The 19,411-nt window shown below is 39.9% G+C and overlaps 2 long non-coding RNA genes across 3 annotated transcripts in view; one reads left to right on the top strand and one right to left on the bottom strand.

Annotated features, from left to right (window-relative positions):
* LOC117945453 overlaps positions 1 to 9,976 on the top strand; it is a 17,210-nt gene extending 7,234 nt beyond the window's left edge. Inside the window, exons 2-3 of the long non-coding RNA XR_004656809.1 lie at positions 7,766 to 7,770; positions 9,967 to 9,976. This is a non-coding gene — a long non-coding RNA (uncharacterized LOC117945453). The remainder of the gene's footprint in view (positions 1 to 7,765; positions 7,771 to 9,966) is intronic.
* LOC117945449 overlaps positions 1 to 19,411 on the bottom strand; it is a 76,731-nt gene that overhangs the window by 8,374 nt on the left and 48,946 nt on the right. The gene's annotated exons all lie outside the window — the stretch shown is intronic.

Genomic DNA, 19,411 nt, shown 5'->3' with positions numbered 1-19,411 from the left:
GAGAGAGAAGGTAAGAAAAGGACAGAGACACAGAAAAAGGGCAAACATTGAGAGACAAAGAAGAGAAAGAAGACCTGAATAACTGCACAGGGGGCACAAAATATCACAGGACTGTTTTTAAGTAATTATCCCATTAGCCAACTTAGCTCCTAATTGAGAATATAGACAACAATACAATCCTACTAAACTATTCACACAGGTGTCCCACGCAAACACAAGCAACACAAGCCTTGTTCACTGATAGCATTCTTCAGTACATGCTAACACTCTGGAATACACTATGTTGACAATAGTCTGCATACTAACTCTTTGTTGAAACATTTAAAACAGTAAGCGTAAACATTTTAGTAGATGCCTTATTGACTGATATTAGTCCACAAGATAACACTAAAAAGTATCTAAAAAGCAGCTAAAAATGGGAGCATGTCTATGTTCCCTCAACCCTATGGTATAATTTTGATGTTGGGGAAATGTAATAGATATGAGGGAACACAGGGCGTAATTTTGATGTGGAGGAAATCTCATAGAAATGATGGAACATAGGGCTGAGGTAACATTGGGATGACAAACTATGTTGGCATAAGCATGCTTGTAAATGCTTCAGCATGCTGAGTGAAACTAGTATCATGTTGTAGTTGCAGGCTCCTTGCTATTATTTAGAAGTCTAAATTTAACACTTTGGTAGACAATGTAATGAGTAATTAGCACACTGTAAGCTAATGCTAGCAAATGCTACAATAGGTAATAGCAGGTTCATTGCTCAACACTTTAGCATACCTCACAGGCAATGTATAACATCTGCTTCTGTGTGGCCAGATGGGTTCATGATGTCAGCAGTTCACGCTGGAGATAGTCCATGCAAACGTGTGCTAGCCTTGTGCGGCCAAAAATCTACGCGGACTGTACCCACCAACTGCCCACGTGTGGAATTCATCCATATACATAGACAGCAGATAAAGAAATGCCTGTGCATCCGCTGTATGTACTACTGAGTTCTTTTGCATCTGTTTTGGACTGAGATTTTTTATACTAAGTGGTAAGTGATTGTATGCTTCATATTAACACTATGTGTAAACATATGCTATAAAGACACCTAAAACAGCATTTAACACTTTTATTTTGGTCATATACTGTACATAATTTTAAAAAGGGAGCAAGTACCTGAGATATATTAATAAAATGGGCCGAGATTAAGCGAGGGCATTACCATACAAAGCAAAAGAAAAAAATCAAATTATATGTATTTTTTATCTTCTTTCCTCTGGCTCTCTCCCTTCTCTCTCATTGCACTTATTTTTATTGTGCATGCTCCCTTTGTCCCCATTGTCTCTATTAGTAGTCCACACCACATGCACTACTATCAGCCTTGCGGAACATGTTACAATTAGAGCTGATAGCCAAATATTCCTCTTTTCCAATAGATTAATTTGAGAGCGAAGCTTGTCAAAAAGGCCTTCCTTGTCCTGTGTAGCGATAGCTTTTAGTAAAAAGAACACTGGTGTGAAGTTATCTGAAAGGAAGGCAACCATTCCCAGAATGGAAGTTAAACAGTCTGGATCCACTCTATATACCACATGAGACTGAAAATGTTCATTTGTCTTTCTTTTCCTATTAAAAGTCATTGTTCTATTGTTCTTCTTTGTGTGAGTATTGAATCCTTTAGAGGAACATTTTGACAATTGGACGCCAAGGCATGGCAGATAATGCAATGTGTAAACGTAACGTTGAATAAATTATGCCAACAGAAAAAAAGTCTGTTTTAAAACTGGCAACGTTCAAAAATTCAAAGTCACCTCTGATGAATAGCGCAGAGTGATTAATTCATGATGGGATACGCCACCTTGTCAGGCCGAGCTCTTCACTGGGTAATGGCAACACATGCATAATAGAACAGTGGTTCTCTGCCTCCCCTCGTTGTCTGAGTGACTTCAGAGGAATTAGAAATGGAGCCATCAAATTACATCTGTTGAGTTACTTTGTTCAAACAGGAAAGTGGATCATATCACTTGGACTGTCTCTAATGCAGTGAAAGGCTGAGAGGAAAAAGGCCCAAAAAGGTAAAAGTTGGAAGGATTTCTTTTTGTCTTTCTATATAAGATCCCACTGAGGCAGTTTCTGTCAATATACCATACAGCTTTCATGTGTGAGAAAATGTAATCCTTGATAATTCATAATTGCAAACTTTTTGCATCTAACATCTACTCTGCATAATATCTGAACGGTTAGAACAAACGAATTTTTTTAAATATTTTTTCTTGGGAAAATAGTTGAATCTGTGGATGTAGTGCAGCAGTAATGACTGGACTCCTCTGCACATCTCTCCTTCACTAACAGAGTGAACAGTCAGTTCAGCAGTGGAGTGACCTTTTCTCTAAACCCTCCAATAACTCTTCGGCTGACAGGCCGAATGAGCAGATGATCCCAGACTCCTTCATGGTGTGTTGCGAATGCACTCAGTGCAAAATGACAAGTGAATCAAGCTTCTATTTTTACCTCAGGGTGGGGAACTTGTGTCACTCTCGACCACTGCACCAAAGAAAATCAGCCATGAAGTTTGGTTTTGGGCAATCTGACCGCTGACACCGCGGAGCTGTCAGTGCGATGCCCTTCCCCTCCATCAACCAATCCCCTGCCTTGATCTCGCACCACTCCTCACACCTGACTGGCACCAGGGGTAGCGTGCCAGAGCCAAACGTGTGATTGACACCTCGCCCGATCTTCTGTAAACACCTTGAGATCTCGGCACCTCCAGCAGGGAAGATCAGTGACTTGTGTGAAAGAGGCCTCTCCTCCTGGCCATGGCTCAAGTCTGCTGGCGCTCGCTATGATACAGCCTGACTTGTCAGAGGGAGTAACAAGATGCTGAGTGACTTAGCACCTCTGGAAATGTCAGCCCCCGAGCCGGCGGATGCCAGGCTGAGTGGAGTGGGGAGTGCACAGACCCCACTGACTCAGCTGCTGCCTGTAAGAAGCAAGGAGGATGACACAGACGCTCGACGAGACAAGACAAGCAGCAGAGATGAACCGGGCCCTTACGCTGCATTCTCACCCCATTCCCCCATATTTCTGCCACGTCTTACGCTTGCTTCTCTTTATGGGAGAAGTGCATCTGCTATCGTCCAGCTGCTGCTGCGGCTGACACGGACCTTTACTGCCCTAGTGCCCGATGTGCAGAGGGTGCGACAAATTCCATGCGTGATGATGATGATGTGGGCAAAAGCAGAAACTAGAACATGCCTAAGTGACCCATTATTGCTCTGGTGAATCATGTTAAAGGAGACAGGGCGCCAAAGAGACACCCAACACAGACGGGAACTCACTCACGGCACAGTCTGTCAGACTGCAGTTATTTACCATGTCGACAAACACATTTTTTCTCTCCCCAAGGGAACTGGAGGGATGTATAACGCAACATGTTTAGTGCTACACATTTATAGAAGTCAAGCAGAAAGTCAGTTTGGTGAAGCATTAAGGAATCAGAATCAGTAGATGCAGAAAAGAAAGCTTTTACAAAAAGAGAGAGAAGAGAGATACTTTGGAGCGTGATGATGCTCAGTAAAATCTAATGGGCTGTTTACTCACCGCCTGCCGAGATCCACACTGCTACATTGACTCTTGATTTATATTTTCTGATTCATAGAGGCGCATGCATCTTACTTTAATCAAGGTTCTTCCTATCATCCCCCACTCATTCCCTCCATCTCACTGCCTGCCATCGTTTTTTTCCCCACAATGCACATTAACAGCAAGAAAATATAATCAGTTTTATGACAGACCATGTTTTTAGCACATGATGGGTGAATATAGCATTTTGAAAATGGCCCGTCCCTATCCTCAATCTCCGAATAGAACCGCTGGGATGGAAGGCAATATCAGCAAAGAGGACACAGTCTCAAGGGTGTGTGTGGGACTGAATTGCTGCAATCTGATGCCTGCTATTTTTCACGTTTGTTAACAAAATGCAATTTGAGGGAGGATCGGAACATACAGATAAGGACATAAGCACTTTATTTGCTTGAGCTGGAGAATAAAGTTAAAAGTCTGCAGTGTGTCTGGGACTAAGGACAAGTTTCCACTAATAAGTGGAAATAATTAATGCTTCCACTGAGGGCGTGTCTCACGCTGTAAAGTGTGTGTTTTTAATTAGTAATTGTGTCATGCATTTACGTTACAGAAGTGTACAGCACACTTGATTAGATTGCAATAAAGCACTGACAACAACTTCCCACACATCACTGCCCCTAAAATTCATCACAGTGCATTGGTCACAAAGCCAAACAATAGCTGCTACCTTTTCTTAAAGAAAGAGAACGCTCTGAGCGAAGTTTAGCTTCTCTCTTTCTGGGGTTAAGTTTCAGTTCCATTTCTTGCTGGCTGCTATTAGCTGATATATTTGATAGGGCTAGAAGGCACAGGTTCGGCAGATTAAGGCTGGGGATTTCTCTTGACCTTTCAGCCAAATGTCATGCTGTTTGAGGTGTACAAGCACAATTAGATCTGATCATCCCCGTTACTTTCTTATCTGTGCACAGCCAAATTTTGCAAAATCGTGTTGTTCATTAGCAACGCTTAAGATGTAGAGGGCACAGGCTAATGACAAGGTTGAATTAAGCCTGTTCTTTATGATGATTCCACATGATGGCCACACACAACTGTTGCGTAGCTAGCTTTCAAGGAAGCCCCCTATTAACAAGGAGGACAGCCTTCTAAGGGTCCGTTTTAGTGATGTACACACATCGTCTGGGAGGGGGTTGCGGGGTGTGCTCTCGCAGATAATGTAGCCGCCAATTCACAGTGACATTTGCCATTAGCTCCATGCTGAATTCGACCGGCAACAAAAGCAGAAGAAAAAGCTCAAATCATTCCCAATTAACGGAGGCATCAAACAGTGAAAATCCTAGCAGGAGAGTTTATGGGCAGTGCACGGAGAAAGGTCAGGCTCCAGTGGAACAAGGCAAAGTCACAGCATTTATTAGAACTAATGAGCGCTTTCGTTAGACCAAATTAACGCCGGTACACAAGCAAAATAATAAAAAAATAAAAAAAGGAGAGCGAGCGTCGCATTTGTTTTGTGGCACGCACACACACACACACACACACACACTTGACTGTCTGGCTGACAGACTGACCCAAACCCAAATTAATAATGTCTACTTAAATATGTTAGCTTTGTAAAATTCAACAGTGATACCTATTTTGTAATGTGCCATTTGAGCCCTATAGTAGATGCAATAAGAGACTCATGCATTTTGAACACCAACAATACAATGTTTTTAAAACTTGGGGTGTGCGAAAAAAGAAATTTGTATTCCAATCGTGATTCAAGCTCTACCGATCCAAAAATGTATTCATATTTTAAATTTATTTATTTAAAAAAAAATCTTTTATTGAATGTCGACTGCATTCATATGATAGATATATACCTTATTGATCCCCAAGGGGATATACAAGGTCCCAGTAGCTTTTATATATATATATATATATATATATATATATATATATATATATATATATATATATATATATATATATATATATATATATATATATATATATATATATATATTGCATATACACACACATACACATACACACACACACACATGCATACTGTACATACATACACACGCTCCTCTCCCATCCTGAGCCCACCGAAATAATCCCGGAGTGTCCCGATCACGTGACTGGCCCCCCAGAAAAATCCTGTCCTGCGAGATCCCGAGAGAAAAAGACCACTGGATCCTGTCCCGCTCCCGTTTCATTCCTTATGTTGTCTAAGCAAGTTATCAGACTCTGTTGTCCCCCTGTAGCATTTTTTTTTTTTTTATTCCAACTTATTTCAGTCTGGAGAGAGACTGGGTTAGTATCTTACCTTCTATCCGTTGTCCCCTCTGTCACTCATTTTTAAAATAGTATCCTGCATTGTGTTGTTTGCGCACCTTTTGTCCAGGTCTTATTCTACCCACGTCATGAATGGACTCGACTCATCCAACTTCTACCGAACTAGTATTAAGCTACAAGCTTTTAAAACGTCGGATATTATGCCACTTAGTTTCCTCAGGCGGTGTAGCAACAATGCAAGAGTTTCAGTGTTGCCGGGTAGACCTGACAGGAATTCAGATGAACCAAAGATAGCGATCTATTACTGCATTTTGCCACACATAGGCCAGGATATTCTACCAGGACTTAAAAGGCACAATTGTTGATTCAAAATAATGGGACAGTAAATAATGAGACTGCTATAAAAATACTTAAAATCAAAGAACAAGATGATGTAAATACATCAGTATTGTCTGTTAACAGTTTTGATAATATTTTCTAGTGCATTAAAATGTCTTCACACGGTCTCCTTCTACCCAAACCACCTGAGCCTCCTTTTTACAATAACTGCATTCTACTAATGAGCCATGAGCCCTTGAATAGAGGAGAGTATTTATTGAGATATTCAGATGGATTCTCCACTTGTCTTTCTCCCCCTCTGAAATGACGGAGGCGGAGAGATGTAACAGAGATTGGCTGTGACAGCACCAAAATGAGGCTAACGAATATCCTAATGAGGAAATGGAGGCCATGTTCCGTTGTTCCATTGTTCCAACCACACCAGATAGCTGGCTTTGAGAGAGACAAACCCAAGCTGCAGCAAAAAACTATAACTGACCTCTAACGGAAACACCAGCATCCTCAGCACTTTAAATACATTTAGCACTAATCCTTAATATGTTTGTGGATCAACAGTTTTTTCAGAGGTAAAACAGCCTAAACGTTGTGCATCAGTAATATAGACTTACATTTTAGTGTTATATTTGGTTTCAAAACAGGACTAAAGCTACAATTTTGGTGTTCCATTTTATTTCGGTAATTTTTGTCAATAACTCAGCAGCGCAGTTTCCAACGCACAATGGCTTGTTTGTCCCAAGAATTTTATCCCAGAATTGTATACAGTATCTAGTTGAGACTAGTCCCTCAGAAACAAACATTTAATTTTGAACCGGCTTTTAGTGATCATAAAGGGGAAACCAAAGAAACCGCAGGGCCAACAACAGGACATGTTATGTACTGTATGTGTTGAGTAGAGGAAATAGACTTATTATATCTAATAGGTTTACCTGAGTCCACTTCCAGAAAAAACACATAATAATTCTAATAATAACTAAACTTCTGTATGAGCCAAGAATTAACATATTTAGGAAACATATGTTCCAATTTCTCTAATTATAGTAGATGAAAATAGACATTATTTTATGTTGTCAACCTGTAAGTTCAGTTTAATTTACTGACTTATGGGAAGTACTGAGCAGAAACACTACAGCAATCAGCCCTTAGAAACGGAATGAATGTTGAGTGTTTTGGTTGTTAAAAAAGGTGTACTGTGTTATTCATTTTACAGATTCTTTTGAAATAAAGGCTATTAAAAAAAATGGTAAGAGCAGAGACTCTAGGTGCTTGGTAATAAGAAAGCGATCATGATGTATCACTTTTTTGTCTTTACACTGCTTGTTTGTTTGTAATGGACTAAGCCAAAGTGCATTGTATTATGTGTACTAGATAACACATTTGTCTTGTTTTTTATTTCATTTTTATGTCTATATATACACTGTATATCTTGAGTCTTTGTTTATGTTACCAAATCCTGTTTAGCAAAAATGTTCACAGATCAAGTTTATTAAAGAGAAAGTTCCGGATTTGTGTGAATCAGACTAAACATACTAAAGGAGCAAGAAGTTAAACCTGGAGGGTGTTTTACTTGTAAAACCTTCTTCTATAGCTTGTGTGCATCCTGATGCTGAGACAAACATGTTGAGGGATGATGATAGTTTGTTGGGTGGTATAGTAGTAGAAGGAGGGAATGGGGGGTTGGCACATGAGAGGCACTATCAAGAGTTGGAGAGCCAAAGCCTTGCCTTGTTTATGATATGCACCGTGGCAAGAAACATGGACTACGTGTTTATGAAGTGTCTACTGTAGGTTGTATGCACGGGTGGTGGATGGGTGCAGGGTGGAGGGTAAGGAGTGGGGGGTGGGGTTACGGTTTGGGGATGTGTGACGATGGCCTGAATTGAAAAGAGCCACCTTTTGATTTCGGACGGACCCAGTTCCTGGCAGGCTGGCCGGCCATAAGGCGGGGTGGGGCCTGAGGATAATGGCAGCAGAAGGGAGAGGAGGCTGACAGCTGGCGAATTCTGCCCCAATATGTTTCCATGAAAGAGGCGAGGAAATTTCAGAAGACGCGATGCCCGAACGACACGCTCGGCGGCAAAAGGGAAGATTAAAAATAAAATTAGTTAACATCTTGCCCGTTTCACCCCACGATGCACATTTCAGCGCAGGATGGGGAGGGGGAGGGGGGAAATGATGGCAAAGGCCATTCACATTACACTAACAACCAAAAAAAAACAACACAAAAAACCTTACAGATAATTAGAAGAAGTCATGTGTCACCTCCTGAAGCTCGTTCAGCACACACAGATGTGGCCTGGAGTGTTTTAAGCCACTTTCCATCATCCCTCTTTCTCTCTCCTCCCTGCATACACACTCTGTTTTCCCATCCTAAGCATATTGTAAATCTAAAATGCAAATGACTCCTTTTTTCCCCCGTCTCTTTCTTTTTTTAAATATTTTTTTCTACCTCCAATCACTGTGTCTCTAATGAGGTCTAAAATATGTGCATTAATGACAGAAAAGTTGTTTAGATCTCGGGGAGAGTTAATTGGTTTTAATCACAGCCTACATCCATCTGGTTATGCGAGACAACAAACTACTTCATCCTGATGCCTCATTAGACATATTGTCAGACAACTAAAGGAAAAGCTTGCTCGACTTTAACTAGATTCTCTTATAAACAAGCATTGTTCAACCGCAGATCGGGCTGTGCAGATAAAACCTAGCCCCACGTGCTCTTTGACCAAAACCGGCAGCCTGGTATCATGTTATTTCTTTTACATTGTCCAGTCATTGGTTGTACTTCTCGTTATCTCTTTAGGATGAACGCAACATACAGTTTATCCTTTTACTTTAGTGTGTCTTAATTGGAGTTAATTAAGAAACTGCATCATGTTTCAGTCTAGAAATGTTTCCCTGTGATCTGTCAAAACAAACCTGGGCCTGAAAAATCTGAGCAAGTAAGAACATTTGAAAAAACTCTTTTGTTGAACACTTAACGCTGACTTTCTATTGAGAAAGCAATTCAGCCCAAATTTCCCCAGTTGAATTGCAGAGTTTCAAAAAGATACAGACTAGATATAGATACACACAAATGTATGTTGAATGATGGAATACATATTGAGTATATTTAAATTAAAATCGTACGTGCATTTGTATAAGTAAGGGGGGACCCTTACTTATACACGCCGGAAAAAGTCTGCAACCTTGTTTTAGCCTGTGGGGTTCTGCACAACATCGGCCAGGAAAACAGGGCATCGGTGCCAGCTGACCCGATGCCCAGAGAGCAGTGTCCAGCACAGCCCCAACTGGGGTCTATACGAAGAAGACAGGATATTATTTATTGCTTTTAAAAAGGTATAGTGTTATGTTTGGCAATGATACTCAGTACAGGAAACGTGACAATGCACAACATTTTTATTTGTTCTTCATGTTTTCGTTTGTCTTTTAAAGTGTTGTAATGGCCACAAGTGAACGATATACGTGGATTGCTCAAAATGCATACAGATAAGACGCCACTTGGTTTAAGAAAGTCGACGTGAATGTTTAAGCAAAGTCATGATTCCATGTTGTTACTGGACATGTCACCCATTGAGCATGTTTGGGATGCTCTGGATCGGCGTATACGACAGCGTGTTCCAGGTCCAATATCCAGTAACTTTGCACAGCCATTGAAGAGGAGTGGACCAAGATTCCACAGGCCACAATCAACACCCTGATCAACTCTATGCGAAAGAGATGTGTTGCATTGTGTGAGGCAAATGGTTTTCGGACCCCAGAATGCAGTAAAACTTTGACACATTTTAGAGCGGCCTTTTACTGTGGCCACACCGCTGAAGTGGATAAGTGGTGGATAAGGACAAGTGCTCACTAACAAAGATTTAGACAGATTTGTGAACAATATTTGAGAGAAATAGGCCTTTTGTGCACATTGAAAAATGTTTAGATCTTTCAGTTAAGCTCATGCAAATCTAATAACAGTTCAGTACTCTAAGACATGTTATTTTAGAACTAACATGATTTTTTAACAAACATTTTAAGATGTCCAATTCCAAAATAAACATATATAGTTCATTGTCATAAAGTGCCCTCTTCATCATGCATCATATCTTCAAGTGTTTTTTTAACCCCTTGTTGTGCTAAACCTCACGTTAACTGTCACTAGGCCTGCCTTCATATTTCTCAGCTTTCCTTTAGTTGCTGATGAGAGCTTCATCTCCACCACATTCCCCAAGTGGTCACATAAGTTTAAAAACAGACATAATTATGCCTCAAGGGAACATACATTTTGTGTCACCGCCATGAAGAGTTTCTGTTTGTGGGGAAGGGTCTCTTTAACCAAAGGACTTAACTCTCTGCTGTCTGTCCCCATCCGCTAAGTGTAAAGATGCTCTCACCATCTGTTGGCAGTGTGACCATGTCCAAAGTACCATGTTTCTGTGGATCCTAACAGGCCAAGAACTAAAATGTGTGAACTGCAGGCCTGCTAATCTGAAGTGTTGATAAGAGGCTTGAAAACATTCCATGTGTGACTTGCACCATCAAAACTACGAGTTCACTGGGGGATTCAGCCAAGATCCAGAGGGACTCAATATGCACCTTGGAGCTATTTAAACACACGAAGCACTAAATAATTCCTTGCAATATCATCTTAATTTTACAAGTAGGGATTTAAAATGTTTCTATATTTTATCGTTGATGACGACTGCTTGTCAGTTTGAAGATCTAAAACTTGACCTCACACGGAGGGATTTCAACCTAAGTGTTTATGTTTTTAAATTTTTCAAACTGAAGGAGCAAACTGTATTGCAGATGACAAGTACACGTGGGAGAAGACGGGATCTGCAACTAAGTTTACCCATGTGCCTCATTAATCAGTAGCATTTGGCTAAGAGGCTGCTTTATATGCCGCTATGATTCACATTGTCACTGACTGTAGTCCATCTTCATTTAATGCTGTGGGTTTCTAAGTTCTGTTGAGACAAGAAAAACAAAATGGTTTTGTACAGGTATAGCATCACTTACAGTCATTTTTTTGTCTATCCAAACTACAGTAAAAGTTTCTACATTTTGTTATTTTGTTTTAGGATCACGCTGCCCAATTAAAACCAAACTAGAGTTGCATAAATGAAGAATGTGATCATTTTTTGAAAAGTTTGTGAATACTGTTTACCCTTGTGTTGTCTTCCCATCGATCTGCAACTTTGGGTTTTTCTGGGCCGAAATTTTAACATTTTGATGTTTTGATTTGGGTTTTTTTCTGCACTTTAACGTTTTTGTAGATTTGTTTTTTTAAATTCTTTGGTCACTTTTGTAATGTTTTAGTTAAAAAATTAAAAAATCAATTTTATATGAAAAAATTTGTCATTTTTATTATGTTTTTGTAGATTTAAAAAAAAAAAATTGTCACTTTAATATGTTTTTGTAGTTTTTTTTTTCTCAAATTTGTTCCCAATTTTTTCACTTTTATTACGTTTTTGTAGTTTACTTCTCACGTTTGCAGATTTTTTTGTCACTTCTTTTAACAACTTTTTGTCACCTTTGTCAATTTTTCCAATTTAGTTTGCTCACTTTTTTCAACGTTTAAAAAAAAAATCTTTTTGATGAATTTTTCAGGCGTTTTTGAAGCTTTTTACAACTTTTTTTTTTTTTTTTCAACGTTCTTTGGTCGTGGTTCTGATAAAATAATTCTTTTGTAAACGGGTCAGTTTGACCCCAAGGACAGCAGGAGGGTCATTCCAGCAGGATGTCAGCAAAGAATCAAAACTAATCTCATTCCAATTTTTCTAACTTTAAGAACTGCACTTTACTGTAAATTACTTCTAATTTTTTATTCTAAAAGTTAGCGGTGCAAAAAGGACACGCTCCATGAATCATATGAAGTCTCTGAGGGCTTGAGAAAATATCAACAACAATATTTTTCCGACATCATCTCCCAAAATTGTAATAAACCTTGGGTTTAAAACTATTGATTTTTAATGAAACTCTCCACAATCCTCCTGCCTGGAAGCTTAATTTGAAGTCTGTGAAAATGTTCTTAGCTTCTTTTTAGGCAAGGTTGCTACTATCAGAGCCCATATCTCATCCCCCGGTTTTGACCCTTCCATAGCTAGCACGTGCTCAACTGTCCTCATCCAGTTTGAGGCTCTGTCGCTTATACATCTCACTGAAATTGTCATTCAACTAAAACCCTCATATTGTCCCACTGTGCCCCCTCGCCTCTTTAAGGAACCCTGAGAGACTATTGGTCTGAATGTCCCAAAAAAAGTAGTAGTTTGGCAGCAGGTGTTGTTCCAACAAACGTTAAGCTAGCAGTTGTTGAATCCCTGATTAAAAAATAAATCTGTATTCCTCGGTTTTATCCAATTACAGATCTATCTCGAAGCTTTACCTTATCTCAAACTTTTTAGAGAAGACTTCTACAGCTGCAGTCTTTTTTAGATGGTTATGGAATTTAGAGATTTTTTAAAGCACTGAAACTGCACTTTTCAGAGTTTTTAATGACCTCTTATTAAACACTGACTCTGGCAATTCTGCCCTACTAGTGCTTTTAGAGCTCACTGCTGCATTTGATACAGTTTACCACAAAGTTCTTATCTCTTGTCTAGAGCACTATGTTGGTACACATTAGTGTTAACCAAACCTCTCTCTCACGCTTACAGTTACTACAAAACTCAGCCACTCGTCATTAAACAGAACTTGCAAGCATGAACACATAACACCAGTCGTGGCCTAGCTGCACTGACTCCCGGTCCATTTTAGAATACATTATAAGACCTTACTTTAAATCACTGAATGGGTTGGCACCTTGCGCCATCTCAGACCTCTTACAAGTTTAGACCCCCATCATGGTCACTTAGGTCTACTGATCAACTTCGGTTTTTCACTACAAAAACCAGGTTAAACCCCAGGGGCGACTGCGCTTTTTGCGCTGCAGCTCCTAAAATGTGGAATGAGCTACCTCCACAGGTCAAATTGGCTCTCACCCTCAAATCTTTTAAATCCTGTCTTAAAACTCCCTTGTATTCCCTTGCCTTTAACCCAGAACTGTGTGGTTTATGTTGTTTTTTATGTGTACTATGTGTTTTTTTTATTTCTTGACCAGCACTTTGTAAACTTTTTTTTTTTTTTTTTAAATGTGCTTAATAAATAAAATGGATTGGATTGAAGAAAGACAGCTGAATAACATTTGTTTTGTGTTGCACAATGTTATAACAATATACCATTTCCTGGATTAGAAAACAAAATTCCAAGTGAATGTAATCCAGGAATCAATTATGCTTCTCCTTAAACATATTTAGCAAACATAATTGATAGCATATTAATGCATTTTACAGAAGGGTTGCTTTTTAAAAGCTGCTGTATTTTACCAGAAGCTCCAGGTGGGAGGGAATGTACGACACAGTAGTTATCTGCAAAGTTATTAGCAAATCTCCAGTAGTTATTGTAATGAAAAGCAAGGTAGCATCAGCATTTCAGCTAAAAAAACACCTGTTCAGAAATATAATGAAGGATGAAATTCAAAGAGTCCATATGTACTGCATACATTGAGAACTTAAAAAACAAAAGTCCCCAACCCGCAAAATTAAATTACCTTTATATCTACATGTTCTCTTTTGTTAGCTATAACGTGCAAGTTAAACTGGAGTAATTAACAGCTGAGGTGATAAAAACAAGTTTTTGTGTCTATTAGTTAAGAATACTGCAGGTTTTAAACAGTGCAAATGATATAGACACAACAACAAGCTGTCTGTATGATAAAAGCACACAAAAAAAATACTGAAGCAGAGGAAAGAAGAAGATTTCTAAACATTTTGTAATGCAGCTACGAGGCCTGTTTGTTTGTAGTCCAAGACATTCTGTCTGATTAGAAAAACATACATGTTAATTATAATAATCAGTATAGTTGCAGGCTTATGTGGAATAAGAAAAGTTGTGCAATTTACTGATTTGCAGGATGCAATTTTTAAACCAGCAGCAGCAGTGATGGAAATTGCTGTGGTAATAATTATAAAGACCTTAGCATATTTAGATAAATTAAGCAGCTGGATTTACAGCATCACTTTCTGGCTAATTCCCCTTGCATCCTTATGTGTAGTGTCAGAAATGCTCTCTCGGTGTTTACATTTCTTTACCCCGCTCATTCATTCTGATTTTTATTTCTAAATCTATAGGGCCTGAGTGCACAGATTCACCAAAAAACCACAAATTGTACAGCTAAAAAATGTGTTGTGACGATCATTATCGAATACTGAACTATGACATCTAATCATGACAACAGTATGCAAGTGGTATTGATAATTATCTGAGGGCGTTTCAGAGTGTGTGTGTGTGTGTGTGTGTGTGTGTGTGTGTGTGTGCGTGTGTGTGTTTGGGGGAGTATTTCTCAAATGTGTGTCAGTGCAGAATACTAATCATCCTCAACAGCAAAAGGCCACTTTAGGAAGCAATATAATAATCATGAAATTCATGATGTAAAAAACACAGTTTACAGTAGTTGTATCTGGTTATTCTGTGGTTTATGTGCGGTGATAGATTGTGAATGGCAATCTATCACACCAGGGAATATACTAATTGTCTGGTTCATGGTTTAGGCCTCCACTCAGACAGGATGAATATGTCCTTGCAACAGTGTTGCATCATGGGAATGGATGCATTCAAAAGGTTGATGGGGAGGATCCAGGCAAACACCCAGAGAGAGCACTGAGGCTGCAAAACCACAGTGGATTTTTACATCTGTCTGGCCTCATTGCTATGCTTAGAGCCCTGAGCCACATTTCTCTGCTTCCACCTAGGGGTAGAGCACATTGGCAACACCACCGCACTGACAGATTACCGCCCTAAACACTGCCTCCGCCAGTGAGAAAGAGGCCTGCCAGCAACAGCTGTCCTTTAGCATTGGAAATGCTAAGTTCTCCTTTGACAAAGACCAAACAGGAATAAGTGTCAACAACGCTTCGCCCTGGAGTGGTTGCTAACATCTTGTAACTTTGTGTGCTCCGAACCACTTCTGTTGGATACTTTTACTTCAACACAGCAGCTGAGTTGTAAAATGTATTGTCATTTAGATTTTTTTGGCCCCTCTGCTGCCTGTTTTAGATGATAAAGAAAAAAAAAGAAAAAGACAGAGTGTCAACAATGCTCTTGAACTTGAGCTGTGCGCTGGCTGCTATGCAAATGAGGTCGGAGGAGAGGAAAGCAAACAAATCTGTTAATTGATACATCCTGTCAGTGAAGGGCCTCGAGGATTACCTGGAAGAGCTGAAGTGTCATCGTTGGATGGCTGTGACACACTGCAGGAGTTTAAAGTGCATCTAATGGGGATGTTAGCACTCGTCCTCTAAAGGCTAATGGCAACCATTTTGTTGGCTGTGGAGAGGTGCCTGAGCTGTCGAGGGTAAGGCATTTGGAGTGACCGAGGTGACCCCGGCATACAAGTGTGCGGGTAAGTTCAACAGCCTCTCCAGAAAAAAGCCGTCCGTGGCAAGAACACACTAATTAAGGTAACATGGACGGCTAAGTCCCACAAGTGTAGCACACAGTTGGAGTGTATACTGAACCTTGTCATGTAGGTCACTTTGGAGCTTTTAGCAATGCTATGCATATTAATGGACCTCTCCACAGCAGCCACTGCTTCGGCGCTCATGGGGTGTTTTGTGTACTAACTGTGGGGCTCTTTTCTGAAACATATGCATTGCAAATTGAAATTACGGCTGGTTAAAGTTAGCACAGGTCCCTGTGGCATTTAGCCATAACAAAAATAAGAACATGATGCCGAAAGAATCATGAGTTACTCATGGATGAAATTATTACAGTAAAAAAGGTTAGGGAGATGACCATATGCTAGGTAATATGAAAAAAAAATCTGCCATATGATTGAAACCCCAATTAATTCAGGGTCTGTGCACTGCTTTTGTGTTTCAAGTAGCTATTTACCTAAATAGCAGGTGGCTTGTTGACTGCATGTTAAAGATATAGGCCACAGGAGTTGTAAAGGATTCCATATGGTTTCACATTCGCAAAGGCTCACTGCACTTCTGTTGTTTGGTTTTAGATTGTGTAGTAACACCGAAGGCTGTGAGAGAGTCAGTAACAAGTGGACAAATTGCAAAGCTACTGAATACAATAATATTCGGATAATAGTGTGCTTCCAACCTTAAGGCAACATGTTTCTTTGTCCCGTTCCTGATTCTACACAACAATGCCCCTTTGCACAAAGCCAGGTCCATGAAGAAATCTTTTTCCCAGTTTGGTGTGGAAGAACTTTACTGGCCTGCACTGAGTAACAACCTGAATCCCCATCCAACACCCTGACCTGATCACCCAACATCAGTGTTGGACCTAACTAATCCTTGTGTTTGAATGGGTTGAATGGGAGCCAATCCCTGCAGCCAAGTTTAAAACTCGGTAAAAGCATTCCCAGAAGCGTGGAGGATGTAATAGCAGCATGGGCCATGCTGAACTATGCTGAACCCCACAAATATTGTCCATGAATTGTGCATTTAAAATAACATTCTGGTAGTTTCAGATGTTTTAAAATGTGCATTAAAATGGGCGAATGGAAACGAATGTACATACATGTTACACATGCAATACACGATTAATCAGCATTAATTGGGACTTTTACTTTACATTACACTAATAAATACAAAGGTTGAGTCAGCAGTTAGGAATGTGCCATTAAGCTGCATATGAAGCTGTTCATCAGGTGTCCTATGACTGCCGATTTGACCCACAGTGTCGTGATATCCTTCAGTTCAGTGGCATGCATGTGGCACGGATCTTCAGCTGAGCCTCACAAATCATCTGCCGCAATGTCAGTCAAGCCTTGTTTACAAATAACCAACATCCTTTTCTTCTCGCTTGGCTGTCTCGGTGCAAAGTCGGTCGGGGATGTGTGATGTACATCATCGGTAATCAGATAAGTTGGGTACCATCCTCCTGCTTTCTCTCCAAAACAACATGTCCACTGAACTGAAAGCCAGAGTGCAACTGTCACATTAGCAGCCAGAGAGTACTCACTCCGCTACATGCCTGGTAAACAAACCCCGAAAGATGTTTTGCATGACAGACAGAGTGACGGCTCTTTCAGGCGAGGCCAGAGCGTCGCCGAAAAGAGCCGCCATCCTCTCCTCTCTGTTGTCTGTTAAAACTCTAACCAATTAAAATGTCAGAAGAGGGCTCATATTTGAATATGCATGACAGAATGTTGCATTTATGCAACAAAAAAAGGGTTCAAACTGCTAATTATGTGGTCAACAGTCTATCACTGAGCTGTTTTACCTTCTATTTTAATTCGCACATGAATTCTCTCCTGAATTTTTATCTCACATCAAATTGTGTGCGCTTTCAAGTGGGCTGCTTTAATGAGGCATTTCATAATCACTGAAAGGGATTCTGTCAAAGAATAGTGATAAAACCTCCCCGATTCCAACTAACTGTTGTTTGTCACTTTTCATAATGAGCCTCGGTCTTGTTAGCTTTCCTTTTCCTGTAGATCATAATAGAGTCGTCACAGTTTTGTCACCTCCACATAGCTATGTTCTCATGTGGAGGCGACACTAGGCGGTTTAAGTTATCACTTGATGAGTTTTGCTTTGAGCACTCTGGCAAAGTTGGACAATTATTTCTGAATCCCTGGGCTCTCAGAGGAGTGAACATGACGGAGACAGCCAATTACAGAATGTGATTTATTAAATGTACAAAAAAAAAAAAGAAGAAAAAAAAGAAGCTGTGTTTGTGATGCTATTGAAAATGTCATTAGGTGAAATAGATGTTTATGACTGCGTGACTGAATGACTCATGCAGTTATAGTTATGAACTTAACACTACATTATTGTAAATATTTAATATATTCTATCAAATTCAGAAAGTACAGTTAATCAAACTGTTTCTGACTAGTCAAGACTGACAATAACAAACTGTTAGTCCAAATTCAGCACCAACACAAAGTATTTACCCAATGTCAATTCCACAACCACAGGGCATCCCACATCCCAGCTGGGACACTGAAAGCCTTCTTCTCCGTTTCTGAGGTAGGGAGAAAAAAAATCCAGTCCGACCCTGTGCCGCTTGCCAAAACACTGCTCATCCAAAGTCATTTGCAGCAAAGTCCATTATCATCATCACTTGTGGTGATGAATTCCCTATGATGGTGGCAGGCCCGCAGCAGCCTCCACTCATAATGACATTCTGCTCTTGTTGGCAGTCACTCCCCGTCAGATGGCTCATTCCCAACAGCCAGCGTGTCAGACAGAGCACACACACAATACTGGGCTGGGCCTTGCCGCCAGAAACAGGAATGGCGCTTGAAAGGCAGACTTCATTTTTGGGAAGGCCGCAGTGTTCAGTCCAGTAAGTATGTTACTTTTCACTTAATCATCTGTGACATTCTGATATAAGACAATTTCTTTCACGTTTCTGTCAAGTTTTTATTTTAAGCTTTTTACTGTTCTAAACAAACACTGATGTGCAGGTATTACCAGGGGGAAATCCTCTGGTACACAGGAAGAGATGCAAATTCTATGACACATTTACTTCCAGTTTGTATGAGCAGCAAAATCATCAAAACCATCATGGCTGAACAGAGAAATAAGTGGCACTCTAACTTCATAAACAGAGATTAAAAAGATGATGGATGAATGATGGATGAAATGATGTCAATCTCTAATCATCATCATTGTCAATGAACCTAAGGGTAACTTGAAAACAACCCTGTGTCCGGACAGAAGGCTGATATTGGAAGAGTCTGTAAAACCTTGGATTACCTTCAGTGAAAAGTTTTTTTAACGTGCTACACAATGTTTTAAACACACTTTCTTTCTCTGCTCATGGCAACTGTGTTATGGCTAATGTTTAGGATGTGGTAATGGCAAATACAATATGGTTAAGGTACAGCAAAACACTAATTTTAAATTCGGAGAAATATTGCAGTTCTCTAAGCAGAGAACATAAACTGTTAATCGGATAAGAAGTACAGTCTCCGGCATACACTGTAATCAATCAATAGCAACATCCTGCATAGCATGTACTGCACACAGGGCAGAACACATTTGTAGCTGTATCAGTGAAATCCTTATATACATGTTTCTCTTTAGCTTCGTGTTTCAATTCCTAATCCCACAAAAACACAAAATATAGACAAATAAAAGTAAGCACCAGACTTAATATTAACACTTGTTATGGAGGATGAATAGGGCTGATAAAAAAAGTTACACATGCAGGTGGATGCTTCATGGTATTTGACCATCCG

This window comes from Etheostoma cragini, chromosome 5 (genome assembly GCF_013103735.1).
Source record: "Etheostoma cragini isolate CJK2018 chromosome 5, CSU_Ecrag_1.0, whole genome shotgun sequence".
NCBI lineage: Eukaryota > Metazoa > Chordata > Actinopteri > Perciformes > Percidae > Etheostoma > Etheostoma cragini.
The sequence above is the reverse complement of the archived record's forward strand: the minus strand, read 5'-3'. Positions and strand labels throughout refer to the sequence as shown.